Here is an 18,988-nt window from a genome sequence, read left to right as displayed (position 1 = left end):
TTATCAGCCATGAAATAAGATTTCACTGTGTATTATGCAGGCCAGCTAGGAGGTTATGTCTGTTTGTAAAGCATTAATCTGCTCAAGGAAGAGGAGACAGCTGCTTGTAAAGTGTAAATGTAAGGCCCCATGCACACGACCGTAATTACGGGCCCATAGACTTCTATTGGCCACGGGTACCTTCCTATGGGGCTCTAGTAATTACGGGGTGGCTGCGTGTGTGCACCCGTAATTACGGGAGCGTTGCTAGGCGACATTAGGGGATTCCCCTGTCTGCAGGCCACAGCCTGATTTCAAACAGTAGCAGAGAAAATGTCCCTCACCAAACTACAAGTTGAAAGCCTCCTTCTATTCATTGAGGACTACCTGGTGATATGGGACAAAAGGCTGGAAGACTATAAAGACAATGTGGCCAAAGAGCAAGCATGGAATGAGGTCATTAAGTGGGAATCGGCTACGGTGAGAGAGCGCCGCAAACTAGGTAAGTTGCCACCCCCTCCCCCCAAATGTTATTTCAATCACCCTTTTTTTTAAAATAAAATGTATTATACATTAAACTTCTAGGTTTTTTTTCCCCCATAGTGGCCAATGCTAAGTCGCGATGGAGCACCTGCCGCGACCAGTTCAGGCGGGAGGTTCCAAAGGCCGCAGCGGGGAAGGACAGACCAAGAAAAGGCCATACATCTACACCCAGCAGTTACAGTTTTTGAAAGCTGTGATGGACATTGGGCCGTAAGATAAGAATTAACCCCTTAATGACAAGCCTATTTTAGACTAAGCCATTTTTTTACGTTTTTCCATTGTCTCATTCAAAGAGCTATACACTTTTTATTTTTGCATCGACATAGCTGTATAAGGTCTTGTTTTTTGCGGGACAAGTTGTAATTTTTAATAGCACCACTTTGGGGTACATAGAATTTATTGATTAAATTTGATCAACTTTTTTTGGGGGGGGAATAGAAAAAACCAGCAATTTCGCCACACTTTTTTGCGTCCTAAATTTACACTGTTTACCGTGTGTTATAAATAACACAATAACTGTATTCATTGGGTTGTTGCGATTGCAACGATACCAAATTTGTATAGTTTTTGTATGTTTTACTACTTTTACACAGTGAAAAGCTTTTTTTTTCCAAAATTATTTGTTTTTGTGTCTCCATATTTGAAGAGCGGTAACGTTTTTATTTTTCGCCGATGCAATTGTAGGAGGGCTTATTTTTTTGGGACGACTTGTAGTTTTTATCGGTACCATTTTGGAGTAGATGTGACTTTTTGATCACTTTTTATCACATTTTTTTTAAGGCTGGATTCAGAGAAAACAGTAATTTTTGCATGGTTTTTTATTTATTTTTTTACGATCTTCACCGTGCGAGTTAAATGATGTAATGAGTTTATACTTGGGGTCGTTACGGACGCGGCGATACCAAATATGTGTAACTTTATTACTTTATTTTGTTTGTTAATAATAAAGCAGTTTGTAAGGGGGAAAAGTGGGTTCTTCATTTTTTTTCACTTTTTATTCAACTTTTTTTTAAACTTTTTTACTAGTCCCACTAGGGGACTTCACTATGCGATTATCCAATCGCATTTCTAATACACTGCAATACTTCTGTATTGCAGTGTATTATTGCCTGTTCGTGTAAAACGGACAGGCATCTGCTATGTCATGCCAGAGGCATGATCTAGCAGGCATTCATTACAGGCAGACCTGGGGGCCTTTATTAGGCCCCCTGGCTGCCATCGGAGACACAGACACTCTAATCGCCGGGTTTCAGTGGGATGAGAGGGAGCTCCCTCCCTCTCTCCAAAACCACTCAGATGCGGTGCACGCTATTGAGCACCGCATCTGAAGGGTTAAACGGGTGAAATCGATACTAATATAGCAATCTCACACGTTCGAGCAGGGACGCCCCCAGCCCTCAGCTACCTCTGGCAGCTGAGAGCAGGGAGATTTGACAGCTCCCTGCTCTGTTTACTTATTCCGATGCAGCGACATAAAAAGTCTATTGCATCGGAATAAGGCCCGTTAGTGACCGACGTAAAAACACTATGGGGCGGTCACTAACGAGTTAAGTCAACTGTCACATGCTATTGTGTTTAATTTATACGCATGGGGATATGTTATGTCCAACAGATACCTGTGTGACATCGCATATCCCCATCCGTCACACCTAGATATGTTGCCAGGAGACGAGACATGCTATTGTGTTTCATTTAAACGCATGGGGATATGTTATGTCCCCCAGATACCTGTGTGACTTTGCATATCCCCATCCGTCACACCTTGATATGTTGCCAGGAGACATGCTATTGTGTTTAATTTAAACGCATGGGGATATGTTATGTCCCCCAGATACCTGTGTGACATTGCATATCCCCATCCTTCACACCTTGATATGTTGCCAGGAGACCTGCTATTGTATTTAATTTAAACGCATGGGGATATGTTATGTCCCATAGATACCTGTGTGACATCGCATATCCCCATCCGTCACACCTTGATATGTTGCCAGGAGACATGCTATTGTGTTTAACTTATACGCATGGGGATATGTTATGTCTTCCTTAAAAAAAGCTTTAATAATATTTTAGCTAGCTATATTGAACTGATTCAATAAAAAAAAATGTAAACACAGAACTACCGATAACCTTCAGGAAGGGGACTCTGAATCGCTACACACAAGTCGAAAGTACGGATCAGCCTGGGTTTGAAGATACGACATCGCCCCCACCACGTCGTCGTAACCGAACATGTCAAGAAGAGGAGACAAGGTCATCCATAGATGCCCAGGTGCTGGCCCATCTCCAGCGACGAGCAGAGGACAGTGTGGAGGACGTGTTTGGGCGTACAGTGACTCTACATCTGAAACGGATGCCTTGCGAAAGGCAACTTCGATGCCAATCGGCAATACTTGGAGTCCTGGAAGCCTTCATGATCAATCCTACTCCGATGCAATATAGTTTCATCGGAGCCCGCATGTCATGCATGTAGAACCTCCCGCCACTCCACTCCCACCACCGCCGTGTGCCTCCATCTATTGTGGATATTTTCCCTCCTCACAACCTCAATTCTGTCAGGATCGGCTCACGTTCAGTGCCCCCGGCCAGTTTCCCAGTGGCCAATACAAGGGCAGGAAGGGAAACCGCATGGTGGTAATGTGGCGGGGCCTCCTACTGAGGACTTTGTCCGTTTGAAGTTTTTTTTATGTTATGTGACTGTTTTTGTTGTTTTTCTTAAAATTGTGCATTTTTGACTTTATAAATTGTTGCACCAAAATAATTAGCGTTGTCTTTTTTTTCGATTATTAGGTACAATACATTTCAGATTAATGTATGGTTATGTACGTTGTATGTGGTATGTATGTTTAGTTGTACTGTATGCGAAATGTATGTAGATTTCCACATTACACATATTGGTATGGATTTTAGCAACATGGATTTGTGAACGTGTGTTATTTTTAACCAACAACAAAAATTATCATTTTCATTTTTTTTAACATTTTAGCCAGATTACAAACTGTTTCATGTAAAAGTGGTTATCCTGCCTCTTAAGAATTGACGACTATCCTGGGAATAGCTCTTTAAATAATAGCTGATGTGGCGGGTTGCGAATTCCGGGTCCCCCGGCTATGTTAAGTTTGGAAGTGGATGCAGCGCTCGTAGGAGTGTTCATTTCCCCTCTTTTCTTCTAGCTCCGTGTGCTTCGCCAACATACATGTTGGGAGGTATCATAGTTATTTTAGCCTTCTCTACTTTTGAAGTGAAAGGCAGAAAAAGCTGAATTACCTGTGAATCTCACCAATATCGCCATTGAAGAGTTTTATAGAGAGCAGGAACAAATAATTTGAACACAGCGTTCGGACAAGTGCTTCTGGGGATCCAATTGAAGGGGGCTCTGGAATAAATGCCATTTGTTGCACAGAATCCCAAAGGCACATTCCACATATCGTCTCACATGGGTGAGCCGGTAATTAAAAAGGCGCCTCCGGTCATCAAGATCACGGCGGGGGAATGGCCGCAACACATGGGGTGATAGCCCAAAACCTTCATCTGCCATGATAACGAATGGCACTGATGGTCCTGAAGATCCAGGAAGTTGTCCAGGTTCAGGAATGGCGAGCTGGTTGGACAGAAGACGTTCACCCATTCGGGAAGCCCTGAAGATGCCAGCATCCGAGGAGTTCCCATAGGCCCCTATATCAACAATCACAAACCGGTAGTCGCTGTCAGCCAAGGCCAACAGCACCACCGAGAAAAACTGTTTGTAATTGTAATATAAGGACCCAGATTTAGGCGGCTTCTTTGCACTAATATGTTTCCTATCCAGCGCGCCGACACTGCTGGGAAACTGTGCAGATTGGTAGAAGCCCTCAGCAATCCATAGCCAATCTTCTGCCTAGGGCTGTGGCATCACTGACACTCTCAGACGCTGCCAGATGACTTCGCAAGTAAGACAGATGATCTGCGAAATGGTTGAGCAACCCAGCAAAAACTCAAAATGCAGTGATGCAAATGAGTTGCCGGTTGCCTGGAATTGTGAAGAAAAAAAAATAAATGAGTACTGCTGGTACAGGGTGACAGGACATCAGTTCACACAGGGGACAAATATGGTTATGCAGAACATGACGGGAATGGGCACAGGGGACAAGTACGGTTATACTAACTGTAGCAGGGCATGGTAGGAATAGGCACAGGGGATATTATGTGTTTTACCTGGGGGTGACAATGAGCCGTTCCTCTGGAGAGATGCACTGTCGCATGTTGGTGTCCTGTAAGGTGATTCCGGGACGGAGGTCTGACAACAGACGGTCAAAGCTGGAGATCGACATGCAGCAGAAGTTGTGAAATTTATCCGGGTGCTTCCACAGGTCATTGTATAGGGTATGGAAATGGCCCTTCCTGGGCCTTTGGGAGACAATGGGGTGAACCCAATACCTCCTCTTCTTCCTCAACGGTTCCTAGTCTAGCATAGGGCGCTGTCCAAATCGCCACGAGACAAGAAAGCACAGCAGAGAATTATCCACACGAGTGTCTGACATCCTTGATATGAAATAAACGCCAAGATCCCAAACTATATCAGCACAGGAATCCCACACAGCTCTCACAATGCAGAAATGCCAGAAAAAGGGGTTTGGACATGATTGTGGCATCATTTCCAGCCCCCCTTTTTTTTTACGGGTCCGTAAATACGGGTGGAATACGGATGACAACGAACTCGTATTTACGGGCACGGGTCCGTAAATACGGGTGGAATACGTGTGACAAAGGACCCGTATTTACGCCAGTATTTACGGGAGGGAAAAAATTCAGTCGTGTGCATGGGGCCTTAGGAACGTATTTTTTCCCTGGCGTAAATACGGGTCCTTGGTCACACGTATTCGACCCGTATTGCACCAGTATTTACGGACCCGTGCCCGTAAATATGGGTCCGGTGTCACCAGTATTCCACCTGTATTTACGTGCACGTTTTCGCTGCAAAATTGCACTGCACTAATCGGCAGCCCATTCTCTCGATCAGTGTAGGATAGAGAGAAGGGGCAGCCTTTGAGAGGTAAATGTAAAAGAAATTCATACTTACCCGGCCGTTGCCTTGGTGACATGTCCCTCTCTTGACATCCAGCCCGACCTCCCTGGATGACGCCTATGATTGGCCTGTGATTGGCTGCAGCGGTCACATTGGCTGAAACGTCATCCCGGGAGGCCGGACTGGAGGAAGAAGCAGGGAGTTCTGAGTAAGGATGAACTTCTATTTTCTTTACACGTTGATTTATATTGTGATCGGAAGTCACTGTCCAGGGTGCTGAAACAGTTACTGCCAATCAGGTAACTCTTTCAGCACCCTGGACAGTGACTATCCACTGACGTCGCCTAGCAACGCTCCCGTAATTACGGGTGCACACACGTAGTCACCTGTAAAATAGGACATGTTCTATATTTTTCAACGGCCCAGGCACCTTCCCGTAAGCATACGGGGAGGTACCCGTGGCCAATAGAAGTCTATGGGCCCGTAATTACATGGGGCCTTACCCTGTAAAAATGTCACTATACATGCAGAATGTAAATTATAATGTCCTCACTAATTTAGTGATAAAATCTCTGTCCCTTTATGAGCTGAGAGTACTTCAGCTGAAGTCGGCTCTCCACAGGCAGCAGTGACCAGTACAAGTTTTAGGAGATTTTGACTGCCCTGTGGGAGTTCCTGCTTCTGAGTTGGGAGAGTCCACTGTGAGATGTGAGTGTAAAGGATTTGCCAGACACAGCCTCTGTGTCGATGCCCGTGGGCAATCAGTCTGCACCTGCTCCTATGTCTGTGAGACTGACTCCATCTTCCACCACTCAGGATGGCAGGCTTAGGAGTGGGAGAGCCTATCACAGCCTGGCAAGACGGAGCTAGCTCCCGCCCACTGTCTATTTATACCTGCCTTTCCTGTTCCTCCTTTGCCTGTGATTCTTCTTTGCTTGTTTCCTGGCTTGCTGCTGCTGTTTGTACTACTCATCATCTGCTTGGTATTGACCTTGGCTTTCTGACCACTCTCCTGCTCAGCGTTTTTGTACCTCGGTCTCTCCTGGTTTGACTCGGCTCGTTCACTACTCTTGTTGCTCACGGTGTCTCCCCGTTTCCGCTGCCCCGTTTCCCTTGCTTCTGTGTACCCTTGTCTGTTTGTCTGTCTTGCACTTACTGAGCGTAGGGACCGTCGCCCAGTTGTACCCCGTCGCTTAGGACGGGTCGTTGCAAGTAGGCAGGGACTGAGTGGCGGGTAGATTAGGGCTCACCTGTCTGTCTCCCTACCCTGTCATTACAGTGAGACTATGTGCAGCGGGTGTGCAGGGAAAATCTCTGCTGCTATCTTACTTCATGCTGGATGTTGTTAAATGGGGGCACTTTCGTTCTTCTGGGCCATTTGACTACATCTTACATTTATGGGTAAGGCACGCCATGTCATACACTTGTATCTGGGACTTCATCTACGTTTGCTCTCACTTGGACATATGTTTAGCACCTGTCCATTGGTTTAGTTTGCTGATAACTATTTCTCAGACTTTACTTCCTTTTATCTGTGCTCACTGTTCAGTTCCCTTGTTTGCGCATGGTCCTTTATTACATTATTATGCAGTATGCATTGCCTTGGCTTCCTGCATATTTTTAGACATGGCATTACCTGTTCCATACTATTAATATCATGCACCGTTTTAAACTGTATTTATGTATTCAATGCTCTGTTACTGCTGTGGTATTAATCTGTTTACTAATCTGGCCCTTATAAAGTCAAATCCTATTTTGGATCCTCTGTGTATTTTATATCCCCTCATTGTTTAAATCATAATAAAATTGCATTTTTCTATTATAAATAGTGTCTGACTCCTGTTTCTCAGTGTTTAAATGAATAAATGTTGTTATACTTGCAGCAATGTAATATGATTCTCCTGTGTATTATGGAGCAGCAGGAGGAATAGACTCGAAGAAGTTCAATCCTGTCACAGCTTTCTTCCCAGTGTTTAATTTCTGATGGTTCTATTTGTTTTTAGTGATAGACTCAGATCAAAGCAACCCTCTTTTTCAATGTTCCCTAGTGGGACTAAAAAAAATAAATGAAGTAAAGTCTAATAAAGTTAGTTAAAAATGTGTTCACATAAAAACACTTGTTTTCTAATAAAGTAAGTTTAGTTTCCAGTGTAAAAAAATAAAAATAACTACACATGTATGCTATGGCCGGAATTGTAACGACCTGTAAAGTTATCACATTATTTAAACCATAAGGTTCCTCTACGTCTGTCTGCAAACAGCCAGAACATTATGTCTTTGCAGGAGATGTGCAACAGCGTAATAAAGACATAAGACACAGCAGGAGCAAAAGGAGAGGATACCTGGATACAAAATAAGAGAACAATAAAGGCTGAACATTTTCTTGGCCACAAACGACTGGTGTTCAGGCCGTGCAAGCAAGCGTAATATTAGATGCTTATGGTACACTGTATGGGCAAAAGTATGTAAACACCAGATCATCACACCTATACGAGCTTGTTGGACATCTCATTTCAAAATAATGGGTGTTAATATAAAGCTGGGCCCTCCAATGCGGTTATAACAGCATCCAAACTTCTGGGAAGGCTTTCCACAAGATTTTAGAGTGTGTCTGGGAATTTGTGCCGATTCAGCCAAAACAGCACCTGTGATGTCAGACACTGATGTTTAACGAGAGGGCCCAGCTCTAAATCAGCGTTCAACTTCATCTCAAAGGTGTTTGATGGGGTTGAGGTTAGGGCTCTATGCAGGACACTTGAGTTCCCCACACCAAACTCATCATGTTTTTGTGGACCTCACTTTGTGGACAGCAGCACAGTTATGCTGGAACAGAAAAGGGTCTTCACAAAAGGTTGACACAAAGTTGGAAACATATAAATGTCTAAAATGTCTATATATAGTATGCTGTAGCATAAATATTACCCTTCACTGATAATAAGGAGCCTAGTCCAAATCCTGAAAAACAGCCCCAGACCAATATCTCTCCTCCACCAAATTTTAGAGTAGACAGTATGTATTAATTTAGGTAGCGTTCTCCTGGCATCCAGCAAACCCAGATTCAGTCATCAGACTGCCAGATAGTGAAACACGATGCATCACTCCAGGGAATGTTTACTCTGCTCCAGATTCCAGTGACGGCGTGCTTTACACCACTCCAGTCGATGCTTGGCATTATGAATAGTTATCTGAGCCTTGAGTGCAGCTGCTCAACCATGAAAACCCATTTCATTAAGCTCGCCGACGCACAGTTCTTTAATGATGTCACTTCCAGAGCCAGCTTAGAACCCTGAACTGAGTGATACAACAGAGAATAGGCGATTTTCACATGCCAAACGCTTCAGCATTTGTTGGCCTCTCTGTGAGCGTGGCTGATCTGTTGTTAATTCTAGACACTTCCACTTCACAGTAATAGCACTGAAAGCCCCTAACGTACCAGTACAGTGGAAACTACCCAAAAGTGACTCCATTCACAAAACTACACCCCTTGAAGAATTCATCTAGGGGTGTAGTGAGCATTTTGACCCCCACAGGTGTTTCATAGATTTTATTAGAATTGGGCAGTGAAAATAAAAAAATTCCTTTTTCTTCAATAAGACGTAGCTTTAGCTTTTCATTTTCTTAACAAATAAAGGAAAAAATGAACCCCAACGTTTGTAAAGCAACTTCTCTGGAGTACGCAAATACCGCAAATGTGGTCATAAACTGCTGTTTGGGCACAGAGTAGGGCTCAGAAAGGAAGGAGCGCCATTTTGCTTTTGGAGTGCAGATTTTGCTGGATTGGTTTCTGGCCGCTATGTCGAATTTGCAAAGCCCCTGTGGGACCAAAACAGTTGAAATCCCCCCAGAAGTGACCCCATTTTGGAACCTATACCCCTCAAGGTATTCTCCTAGGGGTATAGTGAGCATGTTAACCCCGCAGGTGTTTTCCAGAAATTAGTATGCACTCGATGTTGCAGAGTGAAAATGGGAATTTTTCCATAGAAATGCAAATATGTGATGCCCAGCTTGTGCCACCATGACAAGACAGCTCTCTAATTATTATGCTGTGTTTCCCGGTTTTAGAAACACCCTACATGTGGCCCTAGTCTTTTGCCTGGCCATTCGACAGGGCTCAGGAGGGAAAGAATAACTTGCGAAATCGAGGCCTAATTTGGCGATTTACGAAGTATTGGTTCACAATTCAGAGGCTCTGATGTGAAATATTAAAAGAGACCCCGAAAAGAGACCTCATTTTGGAAACTACACCCCTCAAGGCATTTATTATGGGGTGCAGTGATAATTTTCACCCGATAGGTATTTCCCATAAATGAATGCGCTGTGGATGGTGCAAAGTAAATTTTTTTCCCTAGATATGCCATTTCAGTGGCAAATATGTCGTGCCCAGCTTGTGCCACTGGAGACACACACCACAAATATTGTTAAAAGGGTTCTCCCGGGTATGGCGATGCCATATATGTGGAAGTAAACAGCTGTTTGGGCACAATGTAGGGCTCAGAAGGGAGGCAGTGCCATTTCGCTTTTGGAGTGTGGATTTTGCTTGGTAGTAGTTTTGTTTGAGTATTACTGGTGTTTTCAATTATAATGTGGGGGCACATGTAAGCTGGGCAGAGTACATCAGGGGCATAGTCAGGTAGTATAATAATGGGCTAAAAAAAACAATAAAATAATCCGTAGATGTGTGTTATGCTGTGAAGCAATTCTTTATGCACAGGCCAGTATCGCACTGATAAATGTTGTCCTTACTTATTCCCCTTTTGGTCCACACTCTGCAACCTTTGCAATTTGGGGAATTTTACAGGGAAAGTGTTGTCCTGGTATAATACGGGCACCCTCGCTTCCAGCAGATATGTTTGGGCTCTCTCCTTCCAGGTTCCCTAGTTTTAGGGCCTTGATAAATCACCTTTTGAAACAGGAGAAATGTTCTTCTCCTCGGGCCCGCATTCTCTTTCTTTCCTGATTTATTGGAGCCTTAGCTAATTTTATTTTTTCATAGACGTAGTAGTCGGAGGGCTTTTTTTTTCTGGACGAGCTGTAGTTATTATTGGTATCATTTTGAGGTACATGTAAATTTTTTATCACCTTTTATCCTATTTTTTGGGAGGTAAGGTGACCAAAAACAGCAATTCTGGCAGAGATTTTGTTAGGTTTTTAAATACAGCGTTCACCATGCATTATAAATTACATGTTAACTTTACTCTGCGGGTCAGTACGATTCCGGTGATACCAAATTTATAGCACTTTATGTTTTACAACTTTTTGAACATTAAAATTATTTTTGTAAAAAGAATGTCTTTTTTCTGTCGCAATGGTGTGAGAACCATAACTTTTTAATTTCTTCATCGACGGAGCTGTATGAGGGCTTGTTTTTTGCGAGACAAGCTATAGTTTTTATAAATACCATTTTTGGATACATGCGACTTTTTGATTACTTTTTATTCCAATTTCTGTAGGGAAAATTGACAAAAGACAGAAATTCTGGCATTGTTTTTTAAGTTGTATTTTTTATGCCGTTCACTGCGTGGAATAAATAACATAATATGTTTTATAGTTCAGGCCGTTACGGTCGCGGTGATACTAAATATGTATGGTTTATTTTTATTTTTTTAATAAGGACTTGATAAGGGAAAAAGGGTTTTTACACTTTGTTTTAGGCCTCATGCACACTTCCATTGGCTGTCGTACGGCCGTTAATGATGGATCCGTGAAACACGGACCACACACGGATTGCTTCACGGACCGAATCAATGAAAAGGCCGAGACTGTTCTGTCAAAAACGGACAGGAGTAGGATCTGTCCTATTTTTGACGGAACAGCACACGGTTCCGTTAAAACAACGGAAGTGTGCATTACCCCATTGAAATGAATGTGTCAAGGTGCTATCAGTTAAAAAAACGGATAGCACCTTGATGAAAATAACTGAAGTGTGCATGAGGCCTAAGTCCCACTAGGGGACTTGAAGGTTCAAATGTCTGATTTATTTTCGAATACATTGCACCACCTATGTAGCGCAATGTATTAGATCTTCCGTAATGGCAGAGCAGGAGGCCATTGTTAGGCCTCCTGTTGCAATAGCAGCAGTCGGCAGCCTTGCAATCACATGGCAGTGCTACCTATTTGCTACCAACCACTAAGATGCAGCGATCAGCTACATCTAAGGGGTTAATGGCAGGGATCAGTGCTAGCTCTGGTTCCTGCCATTACAGGAGAGTGTCAGCTGTAACCTACAGTTGGCACCTACCGCTGATGACGCCAGCTCAGCTCCTGAGCCGGCGCCATATTGCCATCGGCTACGGAAGCCATTTGGGCCCCGCCTGTGGGGCCTGGAAGGCTTCCGTACTAGGCAGACCAGGACTAGGCAGCCGTCGGCACCACGGCAATTTCGTTGCTGGGGTGGCGATGAGTTGCAATCACCTTAAATGCAGCCATTAATGCAGCCATTACAGCAGGGTGTCAGCTGTAACATACAGCTGACACCCAGGGATGGTGGCACCGACTTTTTAATGTTAGTGTAGGGACTTTCAAGACAGTGTGGGCCCATGTCACAGTTTCGGTAGAGATTGAGATTGTGTATTCAACTAATACCTCATGTTTATTATTTCTGCAAAGTGCAAGCTGGCCTTGTGATTTTGAAAGAGAATAGAGTGTCAGTATTCTGTGTGGTGTACTTAAGAGGTGCTGGCTTGTTCTTGTGCCACTTAAAGAGGCTCTGTCACCAGATTTTTCAACCCCTATCTGCTATTGCAGCAGATAGGCGCTGCAATGTAGATTACAGTAACGTTTTTATTTTTAAAAAACGAGCATTTTTGGCCAAGTTATGACCATTTTTGTATTTATGCAAATGAGGCTTGCAAAAGTACAACTGGGCGTGTTGAAAACTAAAAGTACAACTGGGCGTGTATTATGTGCGTACATCGGGGCGTTTTTACTTCTTTTACTAGCTGGGCGTTCTGACGAGAAGTATCATCCACTTCTCTTCAGAACGCCCAGCTTCTGGCAGTGCAGATCTGTGACGTCACTCACAGGTCCTGCATCGTGTCGGCCACATCGGCACCAGAGGCTTCAGTTGATTCTGCAGCAGCATCAGCGTTTGCAGGTAAGTAGCTACATCGATTTACCTGCAAACGCCGATGCTGCTGCAGAATCATCTGTAGCCTCTGGTGTCGATGTGTCCTCGCTCGTCTGACACGATGCAGGACCTGGGGAAGTGACGTCGCAGCGTGATCTCTCGAGAACACGCTGTGTGTCTGCACTGCCAGAAGCTGGGCGTTCTGAAGAGAAGTGGATGATACTTCTCGTCAGAAAGCCCAGCTAGTAAAAGAAGTAAACACGCCCCGATGTATGCACATAATACACGCCCAGTTGTACTTTTACTTTTCAACACGCCCAGTTGTACTTTTGCAAGCCTCATTTGCATAAATACAAAAATGGTCATAACTTGGCCAAAAATGCTCGTTTTTTAAAAATAAAAACGTTACTGTAATCTACATTGCAGCGCCTATCTGCTGCAATAGCAGATAGGGGTTGCTAAATCTGGTGACAGAGCCTCTTTAAATATACATTTGTCTATGCTGTCCGACCTAGACAGGCACTATTTTTGATCGGTAAAAATTGCACTGCTGGAATCTGTAAGCTTTGTTCCTTAGCACAAAACTTTGCCACATTTTGTGAAAGGTAAAAGAGTGCTGGAAATACTTTCAAATGTCTGTAGGTGTTTCCACTATATGTAATATAAAAAAAACAACTAAATATGAATTACATTTTAAAAATCATAAAAACGTATTATTTAATTCTAACATGAATTTAAAAAAAAAATATTAAAATAGTAGTGTGGAAATGTGTGGACGTGAACTGTGACACACCTTCACTAAAACAAGAAACAAATTATTACTCACACTCAAACAGTGAATAAATGATTCTAAACAAAAACAGCGGACTAAAATGTCTGAGGATTCATACAGTTTTTGTAAAGATATGTGTACACTCATCACTAAATGGAAATTAAGGAGTACTCTTGCTTTAAGACTTCTCCACAATTCCTGTGAATGTACTTTTGTTTTTCCAGCTGACTCTCTTAAGGCCTCTGTCAGAGCCAAGAATATGAAACCTAAATCTGTTTTATGAGAAGAAGATGGGTGGGACTACTTCAAAGATACTAATAATGCAGTACTTACATTTGGATCCCCACCCCATCCCAGTGCATAGAGCACAATTTTTTCATGTGTCATTGTGGTTAGAACTGGTTTCTGTATAAAAAATAAAATAAAAAAAGTTACGCATATCAATTTGTAGCTTCTAAGTGATACAATATTATGGCTCAGATGTACTGAGAAACCCACAGGAGGAAGATGCAACTAATTTATCAAGAGGTGCTGCCGTAGATTTCCCTTTTAATTTCCACCACTTTCTGGCATCTATTATGGTATATTTGTCGGACCGTAGCCCTGCCTCTTTTGCTATTAAAAGAGTGGCACAAAAACTGCTGTAAACTAAGACAACCAAGAGAAGGTGAAAGAAAAAAAAAAAAGTGTCTAACATGTCTATCAAGATGCAACAAACTTATACTGCGTGTGCCACTATGATAAATTTAGTGCATCTTCTGACTGCCTGGTCTAAGTTTAGGTTGTCTACATATTAGACAGCATTAGTAAAGCTGTCACATTGTATATTGTAGAACTTAGATTTGCCATAAATGAAAACTATGACACGGGTTTCATGCCTTCCATTTGCAGAGGAGAAGTGGTCGAACTTAAAGGGGTATTGAAGTCCCAAAAAATTGATGGCTTATCCTCAGGATAGGCCATCAATATGTTATTGGCTGTTTTGAAAGGGAAGCAGCGCTCTTACGAGCGCTGCTTCCCCTTCATGCCTATTGTGAATCATCGACATTCATGCCTATTGTGAATCGTCGACATACTTGTAGCGGCGGTTCACGGTATTTTATAGTCTTCTCCTATTCACTTGCGTGTCGACGATTCACAGTGAGCAAATAGAAATAAAGGGAAAGCAGCGCTCGTACAAGCGCTGTGGCCCCTTTAAAACAGCTGATCGGCGGGGGAGCTGGGAGTCAGACTCCAACCAATCACATATTAATGGCCTATCCTGAGGATAGGTCATCAATGTTTTGGGACTGGAAAACCCCTTTAAGCAAGCATTCTATTTTATACAGTATGGGAAATACAGAAAAAGCTACGCATGCCCACTCAGCAGTTTCTGTATCTCTCATTCTATATAATAGTGCTTGACTGTGCATGCACAGTTACCTCTCTGCTGGGAATGGGGAACCAGGAGCACCCACTCTCAGGATTCCTACAGATCTGGAAAGATCTATACTGTAGTATCAATACAGGGAGCATTTTTGATACATATGAAGTTGTACTTGCCCAATAGCAACAACGAGGCAGAAACTAAAATTGATCACAAAGGTGCACGCTGCATGATAAATTTGGCGCAACCTGCTAGACACTTTTCTCTTCCTTAATCCACTTCATGGCTGATGTACAGTATTTAGCAAGAAATAATGCGCATGCCATGCCATTAAAACATTTGGCGTATTTGGTAACCTAAACCCCTTTTTTAGACACTTTAAAACTGTCGAGGAAAGTGGAAAAAGTGTCTGAAATACATAATAAATTTGGCGCACGTCATGTATGAAAGAATTTTGTTGCATTTTGCTTAGTAGATCTCCCCCACTATGTATGAATGGTAGTAGTAGAATATTCAGAGCAGTGAAAAAAGAGATCATTCCTGAACACAGGAGTGCAGAACATTCACTAATGTTTTATTTAACATACAGTTTGTCCCCATGAATCTTTTTACAAACAAAACCAACTCACAGAAAATTTCAAATAATTTAGAGACTATCTGATTTCAACTACCTTAAAGGGGTATTCCGGAACTAAAAAATTACATTTATTTAAATAAAACAATGAAAAAGATATAACTTTCCAATGTACTTACGTTTCATCAGATGGCTGTAGCGTCGTATATCCTCCTCCGTCGCCGTCCCCTTAGCAATGCAAAATCTGCACTTCCTGTGCAGACCCGTCCATTTGGTCTTCTGCCTTGCTTCCGGTTTCCGGCTTACACACTGTACGGTTACGTCAAAAATGACGTAACCGTACCACGTGCTTCTTTATTGAATTAGAGCATGCGTGGTGAACACACTCCACCGCGCATGCTCTGTGAAATTATGTGGCTGCGTCTTCAGCGGCCGTGTATATTACACTGCGCATGCGCAAGGTTGAAGGTGTGTAGCGGTGTGTATACGAAGTTGCAGGAATAACGGCCGTTTCGGCCGTCTTCCCGACAGGTGCAGGAGCTGTGACAGCTGCTGTCTCGTACAGCAGCTGCCGCAGCTCCTACAGCGGGGACCGATCGCTGTGTCCCCGCTGTCTAACCCCTTAAAAGCCGCGTTCTATAGAGATCGCGGGTTTTTAGGGGTTAAGTTACCATCGCCGGCCTGCTACACGATAGCGGCCGGCGATGGTTACTATGGCAACCGGACACCAAACAAAGGCGTCCGGCTATGCCATCGACGGAAGCCTAGTGGGTCCTGACAAAGTCAGGACCCACTATGCTTGCTGTCAGTGAATAGCTGACAGTTCTAATACACTGCACTACGGATGTAGTGCAGTGTATTAGAATAGCGATCAGGGCCTCCTGCCCTCAAGTCCCCTAGTGGGACAAAGTAATAAAGTAAAAAAAAAAGTTAAAAAAGATGTGTAAAAATAAGAAATTAAAAGTTAAAAAAATCCCCCTTTTTTTCCCTTATCAGTCCTTTTTTATTAATAAAAATATATAAATAAACGATACATAATTGGTATCGCCGCGTCCGTAACGGCCTGAACTACAAAATTATTTCGTTATTTATCCCGCGCGGTGAACGCCGTAAAAGAAAATAATAATAAACCGTACCACAATCACAATTGTTTGGTCACTTCACCTCCCAAAAAATGTATTAAAAATAGATCAAAAAGTTGCATTTACCGAAAAATGGTACTGATGGAAACTACAGTTCGTTACGCAAAAAATAAGTCCTCGCACGGCTTTATTGATGGAAAAATTATAAAGTTCTGGCTCTTAGAATAAGGTAACAAAAAGTGAATGATTTTTTACAAAACGTATTTTATTGTGCAAACGCCATAAGACATAAAAAAACTATAAACATCTGGTGTCACCGTAAGGCCGAGTTTACACGAGCGTGTGCGTTTTGTGCAAGCAAAAAGCGCGGCGTTTTGCGTGCGCAAAAAGCACTTAACAGCTCCGTGTGTCAGCCCTTTATGATGCGCGGCTGCGTGCTTTTCGCGCAGCCGCCATCATTATGACACTCCGTTTGGATGTTTGTAAACAGAAAAGAACGTGGTGCTTTTCTGTTTTCATTCATCCTTTACAGTGCTGTTGCGTGAATCACGCGCGTCCCACGGAATTGCTTCCGTGCGACATGCGTGGTTTTCACACACCCATTGACTTCAATGGGTGCGTGATGCGCGAACAGCGCACAAATATAGGACGTCGTGCGTTTCACGCAGCGGACATACGCTGCGTGAAAATCACGTACCTGTCTGCACGGCCCCATAGAGTAACATAGGTCCCTGCGACGCGCGTTGCAAAAACGTATAATACGCTCGTGTAAATGAGCCCTAATCGTATCGCCCCATAGAATAAAGTGAATATGTCATTTATAGCGCACGGTGAACGCTGTAACAAAAATAGAATTAAAAAACAATAGAATTGCTGTTTATTAGTCACCGCGCCACTTAAAAATAGAATAAAAACTGATCAAAAAGCTGCATGCACCCCAAGAAAACTACAATGTATTCCTCAAGTGGTCTAGTTTCCAAAATGGGATCACCTTTTGGGGGTTTCCACTATTTTGGTACCACAAGACCTATTCAAACCGGACATGGTGCCTAATAAAAAGGCGGCCTCAAAATCCACTAGGTGCTCCTTTGCTTCTGAGGCCGGTGCTTCAGTCCATTACCGCCCGAGGGCCACATGTGGGATATTTCTACTGCAGAATCTGGACAATAAGTATTGAGTTGCGTTTCTCTGGTAAAACATTTTGTGCATAAACTTTCTAAATGCTGTTGTGAATACTTTGAGGGGTCTAGTTTCTAAAATGTCGTGTTTCATAGGGGTGTCTAATATATAGGCCCCTCAAAGCCACTTCAGAACTGAACTGGAAGCCCAAAAAAAATAATTAGGCAATACTTCGCTTCTATACGAACTAGTTAGCGATTCACAGTGTGATGAAGTAAGGGGAAGCAGCGCTTATACGAGCGGTGCACCCCCTTCAAACAGCCGATGACTTTTCAGTTCACAGGTAGCAGAGTTACATGATGGGGAATTTGTTTTCCTGTTGTGTAACTCTGCTACCTGTCAATGGAAAAATCAGCTGCCAGAGTGAAAAATGTTTCCACACAGAGGAGTACCGCAAAGAAACACCTGGGAATCAGACATGATGGACTAACATTTTTCCCTGTGGTGGATGACTTTTCAGTTGACAGGTAGCAGAGTTACATGAAGGGGAATTATTTTTCATCGATGGCTAGTTAGGAGCGCTGCTTCCCTTTAGTTTTTTCTTGCTCACTGTGAATCTCCGACACAGGATGCAGCGGCGATCCACAGGTATTGCTCCTTTTATCCCAATTCACATGTTAGAATTCAATTTTTTTTATTTTATATATATATATAAAATACAGTATTTAAAACTAAGACTGTATAAACAGTTAATATACATTTAGAAAACTTATAATTATAAAGACCAAACTTTACGTATCATCATATAGGGTCAGTGTTGTTTAAAAACGCAGATATCCAGTGATTTCAGCTTGTGCTAGCAGTAATAGAATGAGAGCACCAAAATGAAGACTGGGATTGCAGAAGTTAGTAGAGCTGGGTGTAGTAGGCGGAGCAAGTGCACTGCTGCATGCACATTGCATGCTGGGACTAGAGCAGTGCATGCAGGGAGGAGAAACACAGGAAGAGAAGAGGAATGAACTTACTGAGCAAAACAAACCTCTCCAGGTAAACAATAGGGAGTAATGTTACTAAAACCATTTATTATCAAGAAAAAGCTAGACAGAGTGCACTAATATCTTAATAGAGGAACATTGCATTGATTTAAGAAATAAAAAAAAGTATTGGAAAACCCCTTTAACACAATCCACTGAAAGGCCAATCACTTTGCAAAATGACTGATTTCTCCAAGGAAAAACAACTCCTGAAGTGGAAAGATAGGGTTAAAATAAGATGAAAACAGAGCTTGAATATTGATTTATCCTCATTGGCCTTGAAGCAAGATAAGGAACTGTAAATCCTTGTCAATTAAAAATGTTCTTATTTACGGGAACACGAGCGTATCAGATTCACGCACGTGAAAGACGGGCGTGAATCTGGTCCGTGTGTGTTGCGTTATGCATCAGTGTGCTTTGCGAGTGGCATGCGTTATTCACGCACTCATAA

At 42.8% G+C, this 18,988-nt stretch overlaps 1 long non-coding RNA gene across 2 annotated transcripts in view; it reads right to left on the bottom strand.

Annotated features, from left to right (window-relative positions):
* The window catches only part of LOC142740644 (uncharacterized), a 58,201-nt gene that overhangs the window by 24,399 nt on the left and 14,814 nt on the right, over nucleotides 1-18,988 (bottom strand). Inside the window, exons 2-3 of one of the 2 annotated variants that reach the window (XR_012880843.1) lie at nucleotides 13,696-13,767; nucleotides 7,495-7,577 (exon numbers count right to left, since the gene is read on the bottom strand). This is a non-coding gene — a long non-coding RNA (uncharacterized LOC142740644). Of the gene's footprint in view, nucleotides 1-7,494; nucleotides 7,578-13,695; nucleotides 13,768-18,988 lie in introns of those variants that run through there. The other variant, XR_012880836.1, reaches the window with a different exon arrangement.

The sequence above is a fragment of the Rhinoderma darwinii genome, chromosome 1, assembly GCF_050947455.1.
Source record: "Rhinoderma darwinii isolate aRhiDar2 chromosome 1, aRhiDar2.hap1, whole genome shotgun sequence".
NCBI lineage: Eukaryota > Metazoa > Chordata > Amphibia > Anura > Rhinodermatidae > Rhinoderma > Rhinoderma darwinii.
This window is presented reverse-complemented; position numbering and strand designations above follow the sequence as displayed.